A 19570-nucleotide genomic window follows, 5' to 3' on the forward strand; every position below is an offset into this window, starting at 1 on the left:
CATTTTAAGATTATTTAAAAGGCAGCTGAATAAAAAGATTACTAGAGCAGAAAAATTCACCAAAGTTACCAGTGCTGGGAGCAAGAGGATTTAATTGGGAGTCAGCTGACTTATTTTCTTGTCCCAGCTCAGCCATTAATTAATTGGTCTTGTAAGCTTTAGCAAATCATTTAAAATGTCTGGGATTTGGTTTCCTCATCTATATAATGAGAGGACAGGACAAGAATCTAGGACTTACTAGTTTGTACAAAATCAATATTGTGTTGAGGAAGATTCTCAGGCTGCTTGGAAACCCATTAGGAAAGGAGATGGTAATCAATTAGTAATGTCTGCCAGGACAAGGTGTGGTGGAAGAATGGCTGGAGATGTGCACAGCCATTAGACTCAATCATCTTTAAGGGCACTTACAACTAGAACATTCTATCATTTATTCATTGAACACAACTAGCCAGAAGACCCATTGATAGGTTATTTCAACAAAACTACACCTTTAGGAAATATAAAGAGCTGAGTAACAAACAGAAAGAAAATTCTTTATTGTTAAAGCCTGTTAATTCAAAGAGGTAACAATGACTGTATCAAAGTAATGGATGTTCAATTAAAAAAAGAAAAACAATTTAAAAAAATGGTAAGTACTAGGTTACACAGATAAAACTCCAAGATCATGATCAGAAGATGGCTTTGCATTTCACAGGCCTGAGGCAATATTAACTGTCACAGGTATAAGAGCTGTCATAGGTATAATAGCAAGTACTTCATTAAAGCCGCTATACTTGGCCAGTTACATCATTGTAAAATTCTAAACAGCTAGAGCAGCATTTTAAAACTGATGTAAGCTTTACACTGTAAATTTGAAAAGAAAATGCAATAAGAAATAGAGCGGGCAATGGACTGCCACATTTTTAATCAGTAGCATTGCCGCTGTTATTAATCTATTTCTCAAGTGCTACCACTTAACAAAAGCTTAGTTAAAAATGTAGATTAATCAAACAACAAATCAGAAATGATTTAAAGTAATTTTAGGCCAGAGAATTTACACATTCATAAAAAATACTTTAAAGTACTTTTTGATGAAGTTGTAAAAAATAGAAGTATAGGGAAACCACACGGAAATGAATTCAAATGCATTTCTTTATGAGACTTAGCACTAAGTTATCTGACCACAGTGGATGGCCTGTCCTTGGATCAAGGGTATGTGAAACCTAGTGGCAAGAGAATATGTTAATGATAAATATCAATATCACTGACTTTTTCAAGGTAATAAAACCTGCTTAAGTCCATATGATAGTTTGAGCTTTACTTGAACACTGAGAATAAAATAAAATTGGTATTCAAAAAAATAAGCAAAATCTGTCTTCATAAATTCTTGGAAACCTAGATTACGCTAATATATTTTTTCTAATAAACATCACCAAATATCATTTTGTAATAGAATGAACAAACTATAAACATTTAAGGTCTTTTTTTTCTTTTGGTCCCAGAATCCATCTTTAAGCATCTGAATGGGAAGAATATTTTTCTTACTTCCAAGCTAATCTTTTAAAACTCTGATTTTGGGTTTACTTTTAAATCTATTAAATACATATGTTGTTTGAGATTTTCTGGCTCTAGGGATAGTGTTAAGTTATTCTGACATATCTTTGGCCTTAAAATAGGTTGCTATTTGTAACACTGGAAATAATGGACTAAATTATTTACCCATTGAAACAAAATATTTTTTGAGCCAGGTACCATTCTAGGTGCTAGAGCAGTGAACAATACAGAAGTTTCTGTCCGCACAGTTTATATTCTAGCAGTTGAAGATAGCTAGTAAATAAGGAAGCAAATAAATAATTTCAGGTAGTGGTAGTTGACATGAAGAAAAAAATCCCAGAGTGATAAGACAGAGAAAAATTAAGTGGAATCAGGCATTTGACTAGCTAGTCAGGGAAAGGAGAGCCGGCTTCATGAGGATGTGACACGTATGACTGCACAGAACCCCACACTTAGAAGAGCTGACACATGGTTTAATGCTCTGCTGTCACTTCCTGAAACTTTTAATAAGAGGCCTTGCACGTTCCTTTTACACTGAGCCCTATGTAGCCAGGTCTTGCAGAGTACCATTGTTTTTTTTTTTTAAACATTTTATTCAAGCACCCAGTAAACATCAAACCTCCAGTGCTCCCCCACCCTCTGTGAATTCTTCTCATGTAGACATGGGTCTACCGGAAGGAACTTGTGTCTGCTGACGGCTCCAATGGTGAAGAATGAAGACACAGTGGCCTCAAAGGTACAGAGAGTCTTGTATCTGACATCCTTAAAACCAAGACACAGGGTATTTTACTTCCAAAGTGAAGAGTGCATGTTCCGCCCTAGCTGTCAATCCAGAAAGTATGCACTACAGAAGGATCCATGTGGACTCGGCACAGTTCTTCTCATACACGAGCTCCCTTGACTGAGGGGGGAGTCTAACTACAAAAAGTGCCATTTTCAAAGCACTCATTTAAAGCATTATTATTATTATTTCAAAGCATTATTTAAAGTGTGTGAGGATGAAAAGCAGAACCCTGCAACTTATCTTAAAAGAAAGCGCAAGTTCCAGGAGTTTTTGTTGTCTGACTAACAGAACACGCAAATTCAGGCAGTGAGGTCCTCAAGGAATGACATGCATCTTTCCCTGTTGTCTGCCCTGTGGTCCTGTATCTCCTAAGCACTTATTATATTTCCTTTAAAGATATAAGACACTTACTTTGCTTACAAATGCAATCCAAGTGTGAATAAATAAATGTATTATCTCTTAACACCCCCCTTCCATGTTCCTTTAAATAGAAAAATGTGCTAAATGTCCCTTCATATCCTGTTGGGCGACAGCTGTCTCACCTATGGTTTTAAAAACAGACTGTAACTCGATCTTCTGAAATCCTTTCTTGAACTGCAGCTCATTCTGTTGAAGAAGTCCTGGGAAAGAAGTCCTATTGATATTGTTGGTAGTCTCCAAAAGGTGAGGACGGTAATTGGGCTGAAGGCAACTGGGAGGGGTTTTCAGCAAACTGAGGACCACTGGGAAATTGTGCAGAGGCAAATCTTGTCAACAAGATACCAGCTCCTTCAGTTAAAGCTAGGAGAATGCCACCCATCGTGGCTGACCCGACCATGGCCACTGGTCCATTTCTCCTGGCCAGGATGGCTCCTGTTAAGGCACCACTTGTGATGGAGTTCCAGGGGGTCTTCCTTCCCTCTGACCTGAACCATACTGGAGTCAATCATGGAAAGCTCCCCAAACTGCAAAGCTCCCTCCCAGCTGCGGAGCCCTGGTTTTAGCAGCTGTCAAACTCGTGTGCAGTCTGTGGTTTACTCCCACTGGAGAATTGCGAAAGCCTTTGATTGCTTGAAAGATACCGCCACCTATAGTACCTATCGTAAAGCCCCCCCCCCTCCCCCCACAGTCATCCACAATTTGCCAGGGGCATGGCTCCCATGCATACTCCTCCATCTTGGCTCCGGCAGCCGAGAAGTAAGGTCTGAATGACAAAAAGGGGCTAGATCTATGGGACAACAGTGGAAGGACATTCTTTGAGAGGGAACAGCGATATTCTGTTGCTGCAAAACAGCAGGGTTTCTCAATCTTGACATATTTGAGAAACAGAAAGAAGACTAAGTGGATTGATGCATGGAAGTAAGAGAAATGCAGTGGTAGCAGATGAGGCCAGAGAAGTACTTAAGGACCAGTTCATATAGTCTTGTAGGAGACTGGATTTTTATGTACGCACAAGGATAGTGTACCTGATGATAAGGTGTATGAAAAGAAAAATCCACCCACTGGCAGAGAGACACGAGAAAACGTGTCTGTTTTGGCGTAAACTGAGGTTGAAACACTATATAGTATGTGCTTGTGTGTGTGTATGTCTTGTGAATATATATACACACATATCTATATACTATATATATTTAACTATCTTGAGCATTTATATCCATAGGCCAAATATCATATCCGATTGAGGTTTCTTAGCATACGATGAATAATCTAGGAATGTCCAATTAGAGGCACTAACACAAAAATATGTCCTAGGACAGTTAACCTAGTAGAAGGGCAACTCAACCAGAGTGGAGTTAACCAAGATCATTACATATGAAAAGAGGCCTCACTGTCGTTATCTTCCATGGGCCCCCTGGGATACTAGGAAGACAGAAATTTCTAAATTTATTTGTAATAACGTTTGGAAAAGAGGAGGAATGTACAGCCACCCCACGGGCCCCCACCTAAAGTACAGGGCACAGGGCAACCACTCTAGGTGCCCTTTTACGGGACCAGCCTGCAGGCTGGTGACAGTCCTGCAGTATCTAACAGAAGCAAATGCAAAAAAATCTCTGGAACGACAAGCTCTTAACTCAGGCTATACAGGGCTGCCACAGATAAAACTGTGCTGAAAATGAACTTACGTTACAATTACACAGAACACATAAGGAAACAGTCTACTGTGATCAATTGCCAGTAGATGATAACAGCAGACAACAACAAATAGAATCAGAGTTGCAAAAACTTTAGACTGTCAAACTATCACCTAGAAGCAAAAAATTAAGCATGATTCAATGATTTAAATGAGATATCTAAAATACGCAAAAATAAAACACTATAAAAATATTCAGATTTGAAAAAGAATCAAATATAACATCAAAAAAATATATATAGTCATAGAAAAAAACCCTTCATAGATGTACTAATCAGCAGATTAGACCTCGTGAAGAAACTTAGAGAACTGGAGGAAGGATCCGAGAAAATTCCCCGAACATGACACTAAGAAAGATGACGTAAGAGACAGAGAGGGCAGAGGTCAACAGGCCCGTCACTGGAATGCCAGAAAGACAGAAGCCGGAGAGCTTGAGGAGGGACAATATTAGAAGACACAGTGTCTGGGAGTTTTTCATAACTGATGAAAAACAACACTCTCCATATTTAGAAAGAACATTTATTCCTTAGCAGGATAAATAAAATTAAATTTGCATCAAGGGATGTCACTGTGAAACTACGGAATCCTAAAGAAAAGGACCAGAGCTTAAAGCATCCAAAGACAGCAGAGACCACTTCAAAAGGAAAGAACCCCCCTGGTGGCAGACCGTTCAGAAGACCCTGGAATAATACTTTGAAAGTACGGGGACAAAACAAGCGTCAGTCTAGATTTCTATGTCTAGGTTACCATGATTTAAGAGTGACAGAAAAATAAAGTAATTTTTCAGATAAAGCTTGGGAGACTCTACTACGAATACTCTTGCAGAAAAGCTTCTAAGGATACAGAATATGTATATTTCTTCTTACATATTCGTATATCTATGAACATGAGCTCAGAAAATAGAAAAAGATGAAACAAGAAATCATGAACAAAAAACTAGTGTGAATGTGCATAAATGTAAACAAGCTGTGACTTGAAGAGACAGCTGGTTAGAATGGTGGGAAAAAACACCATATATGCTCTTGAGAAGACACATAAACATATGGATGCAGACAGTTGCAATATTTATGAAGAAAAAAGATATAACAAATATTAACAAAAAGAAAACTGGTGAAACTACACAATAATAGGCATAATGGATTTTAAGGCAAAGATAGTTATTAAGGATTAAGGGTACTTAATAATAAAGGGTTCATTTCATCACAAAAATATAATAGTTCTAATCTTGTAAATGCCTGATTGAATATACTTCAAGCTATAGAAGGCAACACTGCAGGATGTCAAAGAAAAACTGACAACTTCATAATCATAATGATAGAGTTTAACATTCATTCTCAGAAACTGTTAGATTAATAATAATAATAATCTGTCAAAATCAATTTATTTACCAAACTAATGTAACGCTTATTAAATAGCTTTAGTATTCCCCGATTCCTCTGCTCTTAGCTTATTCTGCCACTTGTGGTAATGCAAGATAAAATAAAGGTGATACAGATTGGGTAATTAACTAATTTACCCAAGAAATATTTACTACAGGACCTCGAGGCTCCAGGCACTGTTCTAGTCTATGGTGTCACAGCACTAACAGAAAAGGTCACTGCTCTCCTGGAGCTTACATTCTAGATGGGCACACAGAAAACTAACAGATAACCATATAAAACGTTAAATGTGTATATTTAGACATTAAATGTCAACATAGTAATATAAATACTAAAAAGAAAATTAAAGCAGAGTGAGTAGTGCAGGAGTTGGGTGCATAGTTTGTTACCTTACAGGGCTCTCAACTAAGCACCCAATGCTCAGGAGATGAGGGAGCAGAGAAGCAAGAGGGTGCTCCCTGCAGGACTCTGAAGGGACAGCTGTCCAGGCAGGTAGGAAAGCCAAAGAGGGAAGCCTGCTCCACCTCTGCAAGAACAGCCAGAACTGAGGCTGCAGTGGAGGGAGCGAGGGAGACAGCGTTGGGAGGGCAGCTCAGAGAGGTGTGTGTCGGGGTGCTCAGAGGGTGCAGCACTTTCTAGGGTGCGGTTTTTATTCTAAGTGACGTGGGAAGCCATTGCAGAGTGAATGGAAGAGCAGTGTGATCTGGCTTCCAGTTTTAAAGGGTCACTGTGGCTGTTCTGTGAAGAACACGGTGGTGGGGAGGGTGCGGGGGCCAGGGCTGAAGCAGGGAGCCGGGCAGGAGGCTTCCGTAGTAATCCAGGGGCAAGACAACAGTGGCCAAGACCAGGGCATAAGCAGGAGAAGGGACAGGAGGAGAGGGATTCTGGGTCTATCGTGAAGATGGATAAAGGATGAGTCTTTCCAGGCAGCAGCAGCCACCCATGTTATACTCTCTCAGATTCTTAATGCCTCGGATTTTCTTTTCAGCGTCTCCACTCCCATAGGCTATTGGGTCTGAAACAACTGTATTTAAAAACTGATCAACTGCAACATGCTTTTAAAATAAAAGCTTTGAAGAAGTTGTAAATACCGCTGAGAGCTCTCTTTGAAAATCCATTCCACATAAATAACCTGCTCATTAAAAGGCAAAGGGAGTGAAGGGCGTTGGGGGGTGGCACCTCCTCAGTAACTCAGGCACCGAGGAAACTGGATCTGAGCGGGCAAGTCAGAGGCAAGGTCTTAGACAAATGGCAGAGAAAGAGGAGTTTCCTGGCCCTTTCTCCACTGTTTGCTGAACGGAAAAAGGAAAGATAGCTGAATGGTTGTTTTGGAGACACAGGCAGACAGCAGAAAGCTGTGCACAGAATCTGCCTAGTTCCACAGGTAACTGGACAAACCAGCAAGAGACAATTAAAGTCTAGTGTGTTCATTAAACACTTGCCTCAGTAATAGCAGCTTTCCTGCAATTTTTACAGCCTTCTTTCTGATGCTGACTGCTGTATGAGAAAGCTTACAGTGACAAAATCTTAGCTACGGCAGAAGAGAGGATTTAAAAATCACAAAACCAATCAGTAGAAGAATGTATAATACAGTTTCACAAGGGCTCCTGAGAATGAGATTTCACGAACTAGAAATTAAGAAAAAGACTGCTGACAAATTTACATTTCAGAATTGACTCGTCTGATCTTGCCTGGAACCTCTGAAGCTGAAAAATTAGACCAAAAGCTCTCAGTCTGCTTGCAAAGGGAATGAAGAACCAAACCTTTGCCCAACAAATTGTAAGGCACTCTTAAGGTGAATATCTAACTGATGGGCGGTGCCCGAGGAATCGCCCTTTTCCACGACAAAATGGTGTTCTGTCCCTTTCTCCTAAATGCTACTGGATGCATTTTCCCCTGGACTCTAATTAGAAGCTACGCAGGATGCTGACTGCATTTATCATTACCTGCAAACTATAAAATGTCCATCAAAAGTCAGGTTCTCAGTTGTGAGCAAATCTAACCCAAGATAGACCTCGGTGCTACATAAGTGAAACTCCACTGTACTTGAAAAGATAGAACTTCCTCAAGCAAACGTCCTTATGGTTAAACAGACTCAGGAAAAAGATCTGAAAGTACTTCAGACAGTATACAAAGAGGTAATATTGCAAAATTTGCGAATTCTCTAAAGTGCTTAAATTTTGGGGGGAAACATAATTTAGTTGTTAGAAGTTTTGTCATGTAATGATGAAATCAAGCTATTTGAAAATAACTTTCTAGAAGTTAAAACTGCAAACAACCCAGATGGCCTTCAATGGGTGAACAGTTAAACAAACAATGGTACATCCAGTACCACGCAATACTAGTCAGCAGTAAAAAGGAACAAACTATTGTTACGTCACCATGAATCTCCAGGGAATTATGCTGAGAAAAAAGCCAATCCCCAAAGGTTACACACTGTACAATCCATTTATTAAACATTCTTGAAATGATGAAATTATTGAAATGGAAAAGATATTAGTGGCTGTCAGCGGTTGAGGACAGGGGTGGAGAGGTTTGGGGGGAGGGGAGCAGGAGGAAAGTGGGTGTGGTTATAACAGAGCAATACCAGGGATCCTTGTGGTGATGGCATTGTATCTTGACTGTGCTGGTGGATACGAACCTACACATGTGACAGCACACACACGTGTGATAGAACACAAACTGGGGAAGTCGCTAAATAAGATCGGTGGACTGCAACAATGTCAGTATCCAGGTTGTGCTACTGTGGTATAGTCACATGCAAGATGTTATCATTGAGGGAAACTGGGCAAAGAGTACATGGGATCTCTTTCTATTATTTCTTAAAACTATATGTAAATCTAGAATTATTTAAAAGTAAAAAGTTTAATTTGAAAAAAGTAAAGAGTGGCTGGAAGACTTGATAAACATATCAGTTTGACTACTGATTCACTGTCAAAGGTAAACTGATAAAGTTTTTCAGAATTTGGCTTTTAATAACAGTATCAGGAGAATCTTGCAGTGGCTAATGGTGTCACCAAATGCTGCTTACTAAATGTAGAATTATTCTGCCCTTTGAAAATAGCTAGAGAAATACAGTTTTGTATGTTAGGGCCACTCTTAGAAGCCAAGTAATCCAGGAATTCCATCGCCTATTGATGTATAACATACATAACATAAACTCATTTTAAGTGTGTAAATCAATGAGTTTTGAGAATGTATAGACCGGTGTAACCACCATCACCACAAAGAGGATACTGAGCATTTCCATAGCTCCACAAAGTTCCCTCATGTCCAGTCCTAGTGAATAACTTATCTGCCTTTGGTCACTAGAGACTAGTTTTGCTTTTCGAGAATTTCATATAAAGACAACTATATAGTACATATTGTTTTGTGTCTAGATTCTTCTGTCTAGCATAATGTTTTGAAATTCTACCAGGTTACTGGACATAGCAGTCATTCATTTTGATTATATCTGGGTGGTATTTAACTGTACAGATGTACCATAATCTGTTTATCCATTCACTTATTGAAGTAACACTTGGGGTAGTTTTCAGTTTTGTCAATTACGAATAAGGCTGATATGAACAAGAGCATATAAACCTTTGTTGGGCATGTTTTATTTCACTTGAGTGAATATGTAGTAGTTAAATTACTGGATTGCACAGAAAATTACGATAAACTTTATAAGAAACTTCCAAAATGATTTCCAAAGTGTTTGTACCAATTTACACTCCCACCAGCAGCATGCTTCACAACCTCACCAACACTTAGTATTGTCCATCTTTTCCTTTTAGCTATTCTGGTGGGTGTGCTGTGTTATCACACTGTTTTAATTTTGATGAACTCCAATATATCATCTTTATCTTTTCTTTTCTTGTTTGTGCTTTTTGAATCCTAACTAAAAATTATCTGCCTCCTCTGAAGTCACAAAGATTTCCTCCTATGTCTTCTTATACAAGTTTTATGATTTTAGCTTTTAAATTTAGGTCTATGATCCATTTTAAATTATTTTTTGTTTATGGTGTGAGGTAAGGATTGAGGTCCATTTCCCCCTGATACTGACAGACAACTGTTCTAGCACTATTTGTTGAAAAGACTATCCTTTCCTCACTGAACTAACTTTCTATCTTTGTGGAAAATCGATTGGCCATACATGTATGGATCTATTTCTGGACTCTATTCTGTTTCATTCATGTATACATCTGTTCTACCAATTCTATGTTGTCTTGATTACTGTAACTTTATAGTAAGTTTTGAAATGGTTTAAGCCAAATCCTCTTGTGGTCCTTTTTCAAAAATGCTTTGGCCACTCCAGTTCTTTTGCATTTCCAAATAAAATCTTAGAATGAACTTGCCATTTTTTACAGAATAGCCTGTTAGGATTTTAATTGGGATTATTTGAATGTATAAATCAATTTGGAGAAGAGTGATATCTCAACAACATTGAGTCTTCTAATTCAAGAGCCTGGTATATTTCTCTAGTTAGTTCTTCAATTTCATTCAGCAATATTTTGTAATGTTCAGTGTAGTGATCTTGATATTTCTTGTTAAATTTATCTTTAAGAATTTATATGTTTTGATGCTAGTATAATTAGCCTTGCTTTAAAACCATTTCATTTGCCAGTTGTTAATAAATAAAATCTATTTTTGTACATTGACATTTTTCTGAGATCTTGATAACTTCACTTATTTGTTCTAGTAGTTTTTTTTTTTTTTTTTTTTTTTTTTGCTGAGGAGGATTCCCCATGAGCTAACATTTGTTGCCAATCTTCCTCTTTTTGCTTGAGGAAGATTTGCCCTGAGCTAACATCCATGCCAATCTTCCTCTATTCTGTGTGTGGGTCACTGCCACAGCATGGCTGCCAACGAGCAGTGTAGGTCTGCACCCAGGAACTGGACCTGGGCCACTGAAGCAGGGTGTGCCAAACTTAACCACTAGGCCCTGGGGCTGGCCCCTGTTCTGGTAGCTTTTATGTAAAAATAACATCAACTGAAAATAGAGTACATCTTCCTTTCCAACCTGTATGCCTTGTCTCGCCTTATTACACTGGCTAGGACCTCCAGTAAAATGTTGCACAGAAGTGGTAAACTGGACATGTTTACATTGTTACTAATCTTAGAGGGAAATAGTCAGTTTTTCACCACTAAGTATGAAGCTGGTAGTAGGTTTTTCACAAATGTCCTTTAAAAGGTTGAGGACATTTCCCTCCAATCCTAGTCTTCTGAGAGTTTTTATCATAAATGGATGTCGAACTTCGTCAAATTCTTTTTTCTGCATTTATTGAGATGGTATCCTTTATTCTTTACATATGATGAATTATATCAATTGGTTTCAAATGTTAGATCACCCTTGCATTCCTTTATATTGCTAGATTCAATTTGAGAATTTCTATGTTTATACATATAAGGAATATTGGGATGTTGGTCTGTAATTTTTCCCTTCTTGTAGTTTTTGTATGGTTTTGGTACCAAGATGATATCAGCCTTATGAGTTGGGAAGTTGTTCCTCCCACCTCCCCCAGCTATTTTCTAAAAGACTTTATGTAGGATTAGTATTATTTCTTCCTTAAATATCTGTTATTCACCAATAAAGCCATCTGGGTCTGGGGTTCTCTTTTTGGGGAGGTTATTAATTATAAACTTGATTTTAAAAATAGATATAAGAAGACTTAGGTTTTCTATTTTTTATGTGTCAGTTTTGGAAATTTGTGTCTTCAAAAATTTTGCTGGGGGCTAGCCTGGTGGCGCAGTCATTAGGTTCACACGTCTGCTTCAGTGGCCCAGGGTTCTCTGGTTTGGATCCCAGGTGTGGACCTATACACCGCTTGTCAGGCCATGCTGTGGCAGGCGTCCCCACATATAAAGTAGAGGAAGATGGGCCCGGATGTTAGCACAGGGTTAGTCTTCCTCAGCAAAAAGAGGATTGGCAGCAGATGTTAGCTCAGGGCTAATCTTCCTCAAAAAAAAATTTTGCTCATTTCATCTAAGTCCTCTCTCTTAATTCTAATAGTGGTGAGTTATGACGTCTTCTCTCTCTTTTTTCCCCCTTGATGAGTCTAGGCATAACTTAGTCAACTTTACTGACCTCTTAAAAAATAGCTTTCGATTTCACTTACTTTATTTACTGAGTTCCCATTTTCTATTTTATTGATTTCTGCTCTGTATTATTTCTTTTCTTCTACTTTGGGTTTTATTAGTTATTCATTTTCTAGCTTCATAATTGGAAGTTTAGATCATTGATGATTTTAGACTTTTCTTATTTTCTAATATAATTATTTTAAACTATACATTTGTCCTGAGCATTGCTTTATGCTGCAACACAATATATTTTATATATTTTCACTGGGTTCAAAATATTTCCTAATTTATCTTTTGATTTCTTCTTTATACCATGGATTACTTGGAAGTGTGCTTGTTTAATTTCCAAATATTTGGGAATTTTTGCAAAAGCCTTTTTTTTTTTTAACTGATTTCTAAGTTAATTTTATTGTGGTCAGAGAATGTACTTTGCATGAATTCAATTACAGGATATTTTTCAGACTTGTCTTATAGCCCCGAATACTGTAGATCTTAGTAATGTTCCATATTCATTTGAAAAAACTATGGATTCTGCTGTTGTTGGGTGGAATGTCCTGTAAATGTCCAGTTGGTTGACAGTATTGTTCAAGTCTTCTGTGTCTTTACTGTTTTTATCTATTTGTTCTATCAATTACTGAGAGAGAGTAGTGAAAAACTCTCCAATTAATTGTGGATTCAGTTTTTGCTTTATGCATTTTTTGAAGCCCTACTATTACAGAAATATACATTTAAGATTCTTATGTCTTCTTGATGAACTGGCCCCTTTGCAGCTTTCTTTGTCTAATATTAACAAAACCACTCCAGTTTTCATATGAGTAGTGTTTGCATGGTATGTCTCTTTCTATCCCTTTACTTCTAACCCATATATGTCTTTATATTTAAATTACTGTCCCCTCCCCCAGACAGCAAATAGTTAAGTCTTGCTTTTTTTAATCCACTTGGGCAATTTCTGCTTTTTATTTGGAGTTTCTAGACCATTTACATTGAACGTAATTTATCAATATAGTTGGTTTAAATCTACTATCTGTTTCTTTTATATTTATCCCATCTGTCCTTTGTTACTCTTTCTCTTCTTTAAGATTTCTGTTGCCTTAATTGCATATATTTTCACAATCCATTTTATGTTATTTCTCCTGTTTGCTTCTTAACTACCATTTTTTGTTTTAATTTTTAGTCATTGATCTAGGCCAGCATTTATTTTGATATAACCTGTTCCTTTATTATACATTCAAATATATTCAAAAGACTACCAGTATAATTCATATACACATTTTATACTGGTATATCCATAATGAACTTTCAACAACTATAAATACATTGCCAGTTCTTTTCATCTAAACCCGCACTAACTCTCACCTCTTCTAGATTATTCTGAGGCAAATGACAGATAACATATTATTTCATCTGTAACTATTTCTGTATGTATCTCTGCAAGGACTTTTTAAAAATATGAAAACAATATAATTTTTCCATTGAAAAATTAACAATAATTTCTTGATAGCATTAAGGAGCCTGTCACTGTTCAGATTTCCCTGATTGTCTTTTAAAAAGATTTTTTTCACAATTTGTTTGAATCAAGATTTAAATAAGGTCATTCCTTGCAAATTTTTTTTTTAACGGGGGGGGGGTGAAAAAGATTCAGTAAGATTTAAAAACACTGCTGCCGCCACTACCATCCCTGAATCCAAGTAGGCCTGCTGTTTGAGTTAAAATTTTAAATAATAATTAAAAAGATTTAATTTGCAATATTAATTAAACAGAGCTCCTATACTACACACATTTTAAATTGGAGTTTCCATTTTACATTGAAGAATATCATTCTTGGGAATTCTCTGAAGCCTACAATGCCACATCTTAGGTAACACTCCATCTTTTGAAAGCTTCAATTTTGGACCATTTCCAATATGAGTGATTTCCTATTACTTCATCAATATTATATTGCCAAATTCTGTAAGGCCATAATAACATCTTCCAAGAGGAGGAAAACCGATCAGGAATACTCTCTTAAATTTTGCCTGCACTGTTTTATTTATGACAATTAAGAGTTAAAGTGAATTAAAAATGTGAAGACTAGGGACTTCAAAAAATTAATCAACCATTCTGACGTAGATTCTATTTCTGGAGTTTTAATGACATTGCTTTGCCTCCCAAGGAAATGAGCTAGAGATGTAGAGACAGCAATTGATAGGTTATGAGGACTAAGCTAATCAAAGACATTTAATAAATTATTCATAATTTCCTCATTGGACCTTTTTTTTATGAGCCTAAACTTTTTCCAAATCAAAGGTAAATTGGAAAACTCTATTACTTTAGGAAAAACACAAGAGGGCTTGAGAGCTGATTTTATTATGTCAAATAACATACTGACTCTCTAAAGAAATTTAATTAAGATTCTGATAATACTAAGCATTGTCATAATTGTATAAGATTTAATGAAAATGAGTTGATGAACATTTTTACAAACTTAAGAATGAATGCATTTGTACTTAAGTGCATGAGGATTATTAGCTTTGAAAAGTATCTCAGTATATGCTAGCCACAATGAAAGTCACTTCTTACATTTCCAGTCTGGGAAAAATAGTTAACTGTTATTTTAGTTAAATTATATCACGTCCACCATTCTATAAAAGAGAGCCAAATGTCAAATAAATATAGCCAAAAAAGCTGCAGAAGTAGAATAACCTGTTCATGTTCATGTTTCAGAGTCCATTAGTGATATTATGGAGCCATAGATTTCTGAAATACTTTCCCTTCTGTTCTGAGCATTTTTTTAATTCCAGAAATTCAATTAGATATTCAAGTCTTATTTAATTATCTATACTGTAGACTCTACAGTATTCGAAAAATCCTAACTGTAACATGAGGCCTACAATGCGTCTTAGACTGATACTGAACTGGTGTGAAACAGTTTCACAAGAATTTGCCTAGTTCTTTTTAATTTGTGTGAACTATGGGTTTGTTTCTTGGTTGGGTCCATGCTTTATTGTCATGCTTCTCAAATTACATATGTTCTGATGTGCCACAGGATAAAATAGCACATTTTCTAGGAATAAAAGTTTTCCTTTTCTCACTGAAGAAAAATCGATGGATAAGTAATAAAAATTGTAATCTTAAACTGAATATGGCTATATTTTAGAATATAAAAGAAAATTCATATGCATTAAAAAAATAAAATACTGGATTAAAAGACAAACCTGCCCTTTCATGGGTCTCTTTGGGCTCTGCTGCCAGAATCTCTATCCATTTGCCTTTATTTTACTTAGAGAAGTTGGCGAAAAGTAATGCTCTACTGAATTCACAAGAATTCTGAACATTACTATTTTTAAGAGTTTGAAAGAGTTTAATAAAAAATGCTTAGAAGATCAGATGCTTTAAATTTGTTTTATATCTAATACACTAGGCATGCTTGATTGTTTATCTTGGGCTAGTATATTATTATTCCATTGTGGTTTGGCCCATTTCCAATTTCAGAATGCCTTGAGCCACAAATGTAGGTAGTGAGTGACTTTATCCTTCTCTTCTGAAAACGGCAGCACACACAGAAACATCTCATTCCATCTTTGACCTGGAAGATGAAAGAGGAATGAAGGGTATTGGGAGAACATTAAGTTCTCTGAACATCTCACTAAGGAGTGCTCAGCACAAACTCACAAGGGCTACAAAGTCTCTTTTTAAAGAATCAGACTAAATCACAACCAGACGGTTGTGTGTTGCTCATTTTGGGGGTGGTGTATGTGTGTGCTGGGGTGGGGTGCAGGAGGTCACCAGTCAAAGTTACACTGCTGCTACAAGTCCCAGGTGAATCCACAGGATGATCAACTCCACTCCCGTGTCAATTAGGATAGGCTCTGTCAGCTTCTACTTGGGGATGATCTGCCACAGATTCAGGCTTCGGATCATTTATATTCTCTCAGCCACTCACATGACGCAGAAAACAGCGCCTTGTCTGAAACGAAACTGCTGCACTACAGGACACGAAACATTTATAGAAGCCAGTCGAGAAAAGCAACTGATGGCTGCTGAGGGGTTTAATGAAACAAAGATAGAGTGCCCTTCATCCGCATTCATAAAATAGTTATTTGTACACCGTAGATCATAAAATTTAAGGCTACACATACTATTCTGTCCTCATCATTTAATATATTTGAAATACATGTTTTAAAAATATCAAAATCCACTGTATACAGATATTTAAAAATATATCCACTGTATTTCAATACTAAATCTCTAAGACAAACTCAAAGCAGTGAGTCTTCTCAGCACTCTGTCAATAATATATCTGGGGGAGTTCTGCTTACTTCAAAGGCAGCTCCTTGCCCAGCCAAGAAAGATCTACAAATGAGAAAGCTCCTCCAGACAAGGCTGACTATGTTCTCAGAGTGCTTCCTGAGCCAGCTCCAAGATATACATTCCTTGAACTTGTATAGGCTTGCCTTGCTTTATCTTCATTCTATTTCTCCAGTTTCTTCTCTTCCTTGTCCTTCCAATTTGGATAGCTTTATGATAGCATTTTCCAGCTCTTTGTCCTCTACCCATGCTTCCTAATCTATTTCGTGCATTCCTACGCCAAATTCCTCTTTTGAGCTTCCTTGGGTCACTCCTCTGACCCAAGTGACGTCCCTAGGTGTGTGATCCCCCTTCCTAGTTTTGCCAAATGAAGGGAACCAGAAGACATTATGCCAAAATAAGCCTTTTTGACATTTTGAGCTGAAGGCAATTAAGCAGTAGCAAATGCAGGAAAAGCTCTCTGCCCTCTCCCTATTTGCCTAAAAGCAGGATATAAATTTACAAAGGTGTCCCTTCTTCCCTCTCTAACAGGAAGGACAAAAGTTAATCACAGAGCAACTTTAGACCCTACCAGCCTGTAGATGGCACAGAGGAATCTACATAACGAACTTTACTAAACAGCCTTTATCTCCCACTCCTTTCCCATATATTTGCCTTCCTACAATATGCCACCTCTAGAGACTCAAGGTCCTTTTCCTTTGTCTTGTCATTTCTCTAAAAATGTATTGTTCTTTGTTTAAGATGCTATATAAGCCTGAATTCTAAGCCACCTCTTTGGGTTACTCCTCTCTGAGTTTCTCTCCCGTATATATGAGATATACATGCTAATAAACTTCTGTTTGTTTTTTCTTGTTAATTTTTCTTTTGTTACAGAGCACAGTCCAGAACCTAAGATGGGTAGGGGAAAAATTTCCTCCCCTACACTAACGTGGTTTCCCAGAACTTGCCTCCCTCCTGGCTTAGGGCAGACAGAAATAATGCCATAAAAATCCTCAGACTTAGCTGGGCAGCAGTACTAAACACGTTTCCTGGTTTAATTGTAAAAGACATGAAATATTTCTGTGTACCTTCTTAATTTCTATTTAAAGGAGAAAAGTTGTTATAATAGATCAAAAATTATTTGCTAAAATGTTCACTGCTCCCAAGACATCAGGTATCTTATGAATCCATGAAGAACTTACAATGATAGCTCCGTTAACAGGGAAGAGGATGTTCTGGCCAAACATCCTTTGTTTACCTCTGATGTTCCTAAAAGTAGCTTCTGTGGCAGCGCCCAGGGCAAGGACATTTCTCCGCTTTATGATACCTTGGAAATTCTCTTTCAAGTGTGTCTCACTGTCCTAGTTGATCTCCCCCAAATTTTTACCAATACCAAGCTCTGCAATTCTATTTTGGGTTATAAGCAAAGTTATTAGTCACAGTTTGTTGAATAATTAAATAGGCATAATAAATGCAGATAAGACGTTTCATACACACTTTCCTCCAGATGAAAACTAGAGTTTGAATGCACAGATGTAGAAAAGCTTCAGACATTACTGAAATAGAAAACGTTGACTCAACACTGCTCTGCCCCTTTCCTTCGTCCCTTGATTCTCCTGAGCAGAATTCTGAATGCCTGTTTCCTAAGCCAAATAATTAAAAAGTAACAATAGGTCTATACAATCAAGTACTTCCTAAAAGCTCAATGTTAAAACAAATGAGATGATTTCCCATTGTCAATCGGTTTTCAGTCAACTAGCCTGCACTCACAGAAAACAAAACAGTATAGTTATATGAACAATAGTTTCCCATCCCCGAAGCTTCAGAAGTTTGATGGCTCGAATGCCTTAATAAATGCGTTTCCACGTATTACACATCAATCTCATTTTTAAGCTTTCAATGAAATTTTCATTAAGAATAAAAAACGTTACTGCAGCATTATTCACAAGAGCCAAGATATGGAAACAACCTGTGCCCATCCACAGACGAATGGATAAAGAAAACGTGGTATACATATGCAATGGAATATTATTCAACCATAAAAAGGAAATCTTCCCATTCGAGAGGACATGGATGAACCAGGAGAGCATAATGCTAAGTGAAATAAGTCAGATGCAGAAACACAAATGCTGTATGATCTCACTTATATGTGGAACCTAAAAAAGGCAAGCTCATAGAATGAGAAAGTGGGACGGCAGTTGCCAGTGGCAATATTGGTCAAAGGGCCAGACTTTCACTTAGAAGATGGATAAGATCTAGGGATTTAATGTCCAGCATGGTGAGTAGAGTTAATAGGATTGTATTACGTACTTGAAATCTGCCAAGAGTACATCTTAAAAGCTCTCAACACAAACACACACACAAAAGGTAACTGTGTGAGGTGCTGGACGTGTTAACTTGATTGTGGTAAGCATTTCACAATGTATACACACTGTACTAAATTACCATGTTGTACACCTTAAAAAATCATGTGGTACAACCTAAATATATACAATTTTTGTCAATCATACCTCAATGAAGCTGGAAAAGAGAATAAAGAATAATATACGATATATTTTCATGAACCTTAAAAGCTGAGAAGAAATTAATGATTTATAAATGGTTTTATAGTTTGGAAATTTTTTACCTCAGTTATGTCATAAAAAGTTCACGTAAGGCATTGTGATGGGGGAATTCCCTTATTTAAAAATATTTTTTAGGGTTGGAACACCCAATTTTGTAAACATTTACAATCCATGTTTTGTATCTGAAATACTCTGTCCCATAGTTTGCCATAAACTTTTATTCCTCAAGCCTTCCATTATTTGAAATTCCTAAAAGCCAGAGTTGACTTATAAAACTCATTCCATATTTGCACATTCTACGACATATTTTCACACGTTCTCTTGCAATGTCCTTGACCCTAAGCAGTGTACATGGTAAATACTTTTCTTTCTTTATGTATTTGTAAAAGGAACATTCATTTCTTTACAATAATTTTTAAGTAGGCTTGTATAAAGGTTGCTATCTATCTGTCCTAGATTATCAATCTTGAGGTAATGTCTGTGTCTTTTTAATACATTTTTAATAGCATGTAGCACAATATCAAATTCCAATGTTACAAAATGACTTTAGAAAAAACTCTTCATACTTCCAGCTACAAATACCTTACCAATGTGAATAAGATTTAAATTCTGTTATAAAATCCAACTGTCAATAATTAAACATAAGAATATTAACATTTATGGGTTTGTCCATACAGAATAGGTCTATATCCAATCTTTTCCCTATAACTCATATATCAAATAAACAACAACAATAAGGAAAAATAAATTTTTATCTATTTTATTTTTTAGAGGGTTCCAGGGCACACGTGTCTCTGGAATCAAAATGAAGTTGGCAAATACTTGGGAATATTTATTTTAAAAATAAAATTCTTAGACGGAAAAAACAGCACTT

At 36.8% G+C, this 19570-nt stretch overlaps 1 long non-coding RNA gene and 1 pseudogene across 1 annotated transcript in view; both read right to left on the reverse strand.

The window, feature by feature from the left end:
• Window positions 1-19570, reverse strand: part of LOC102149483 (proton myo-inositol cotransporter) — an 80561-nt gene that overhangs the window by 44059 nt on the left and 16932 nt on the right. The window lies entirely within an intron of this gene.
• On the reverse strand, window positions 918-3472 carry LOC138918316 (mitochondrial import inner membrane translocase subunit Tim17-A pseudogene; annotated as a pseudogene).

This window comes from Equus caballus, chromosome 17 (genome assembly GCF_041296265.1).
Source record: "Equus caballus isolate H_3958 breed thoroughbred chromosome 17, TB-T2T, whole genome shotgun sequence".
Taxonomy (NCBI): Eukaryota; Metazoa; Chordata; class Mammalia; order Perissodactyla; family Equidae; genus Equus; species Equus caballus.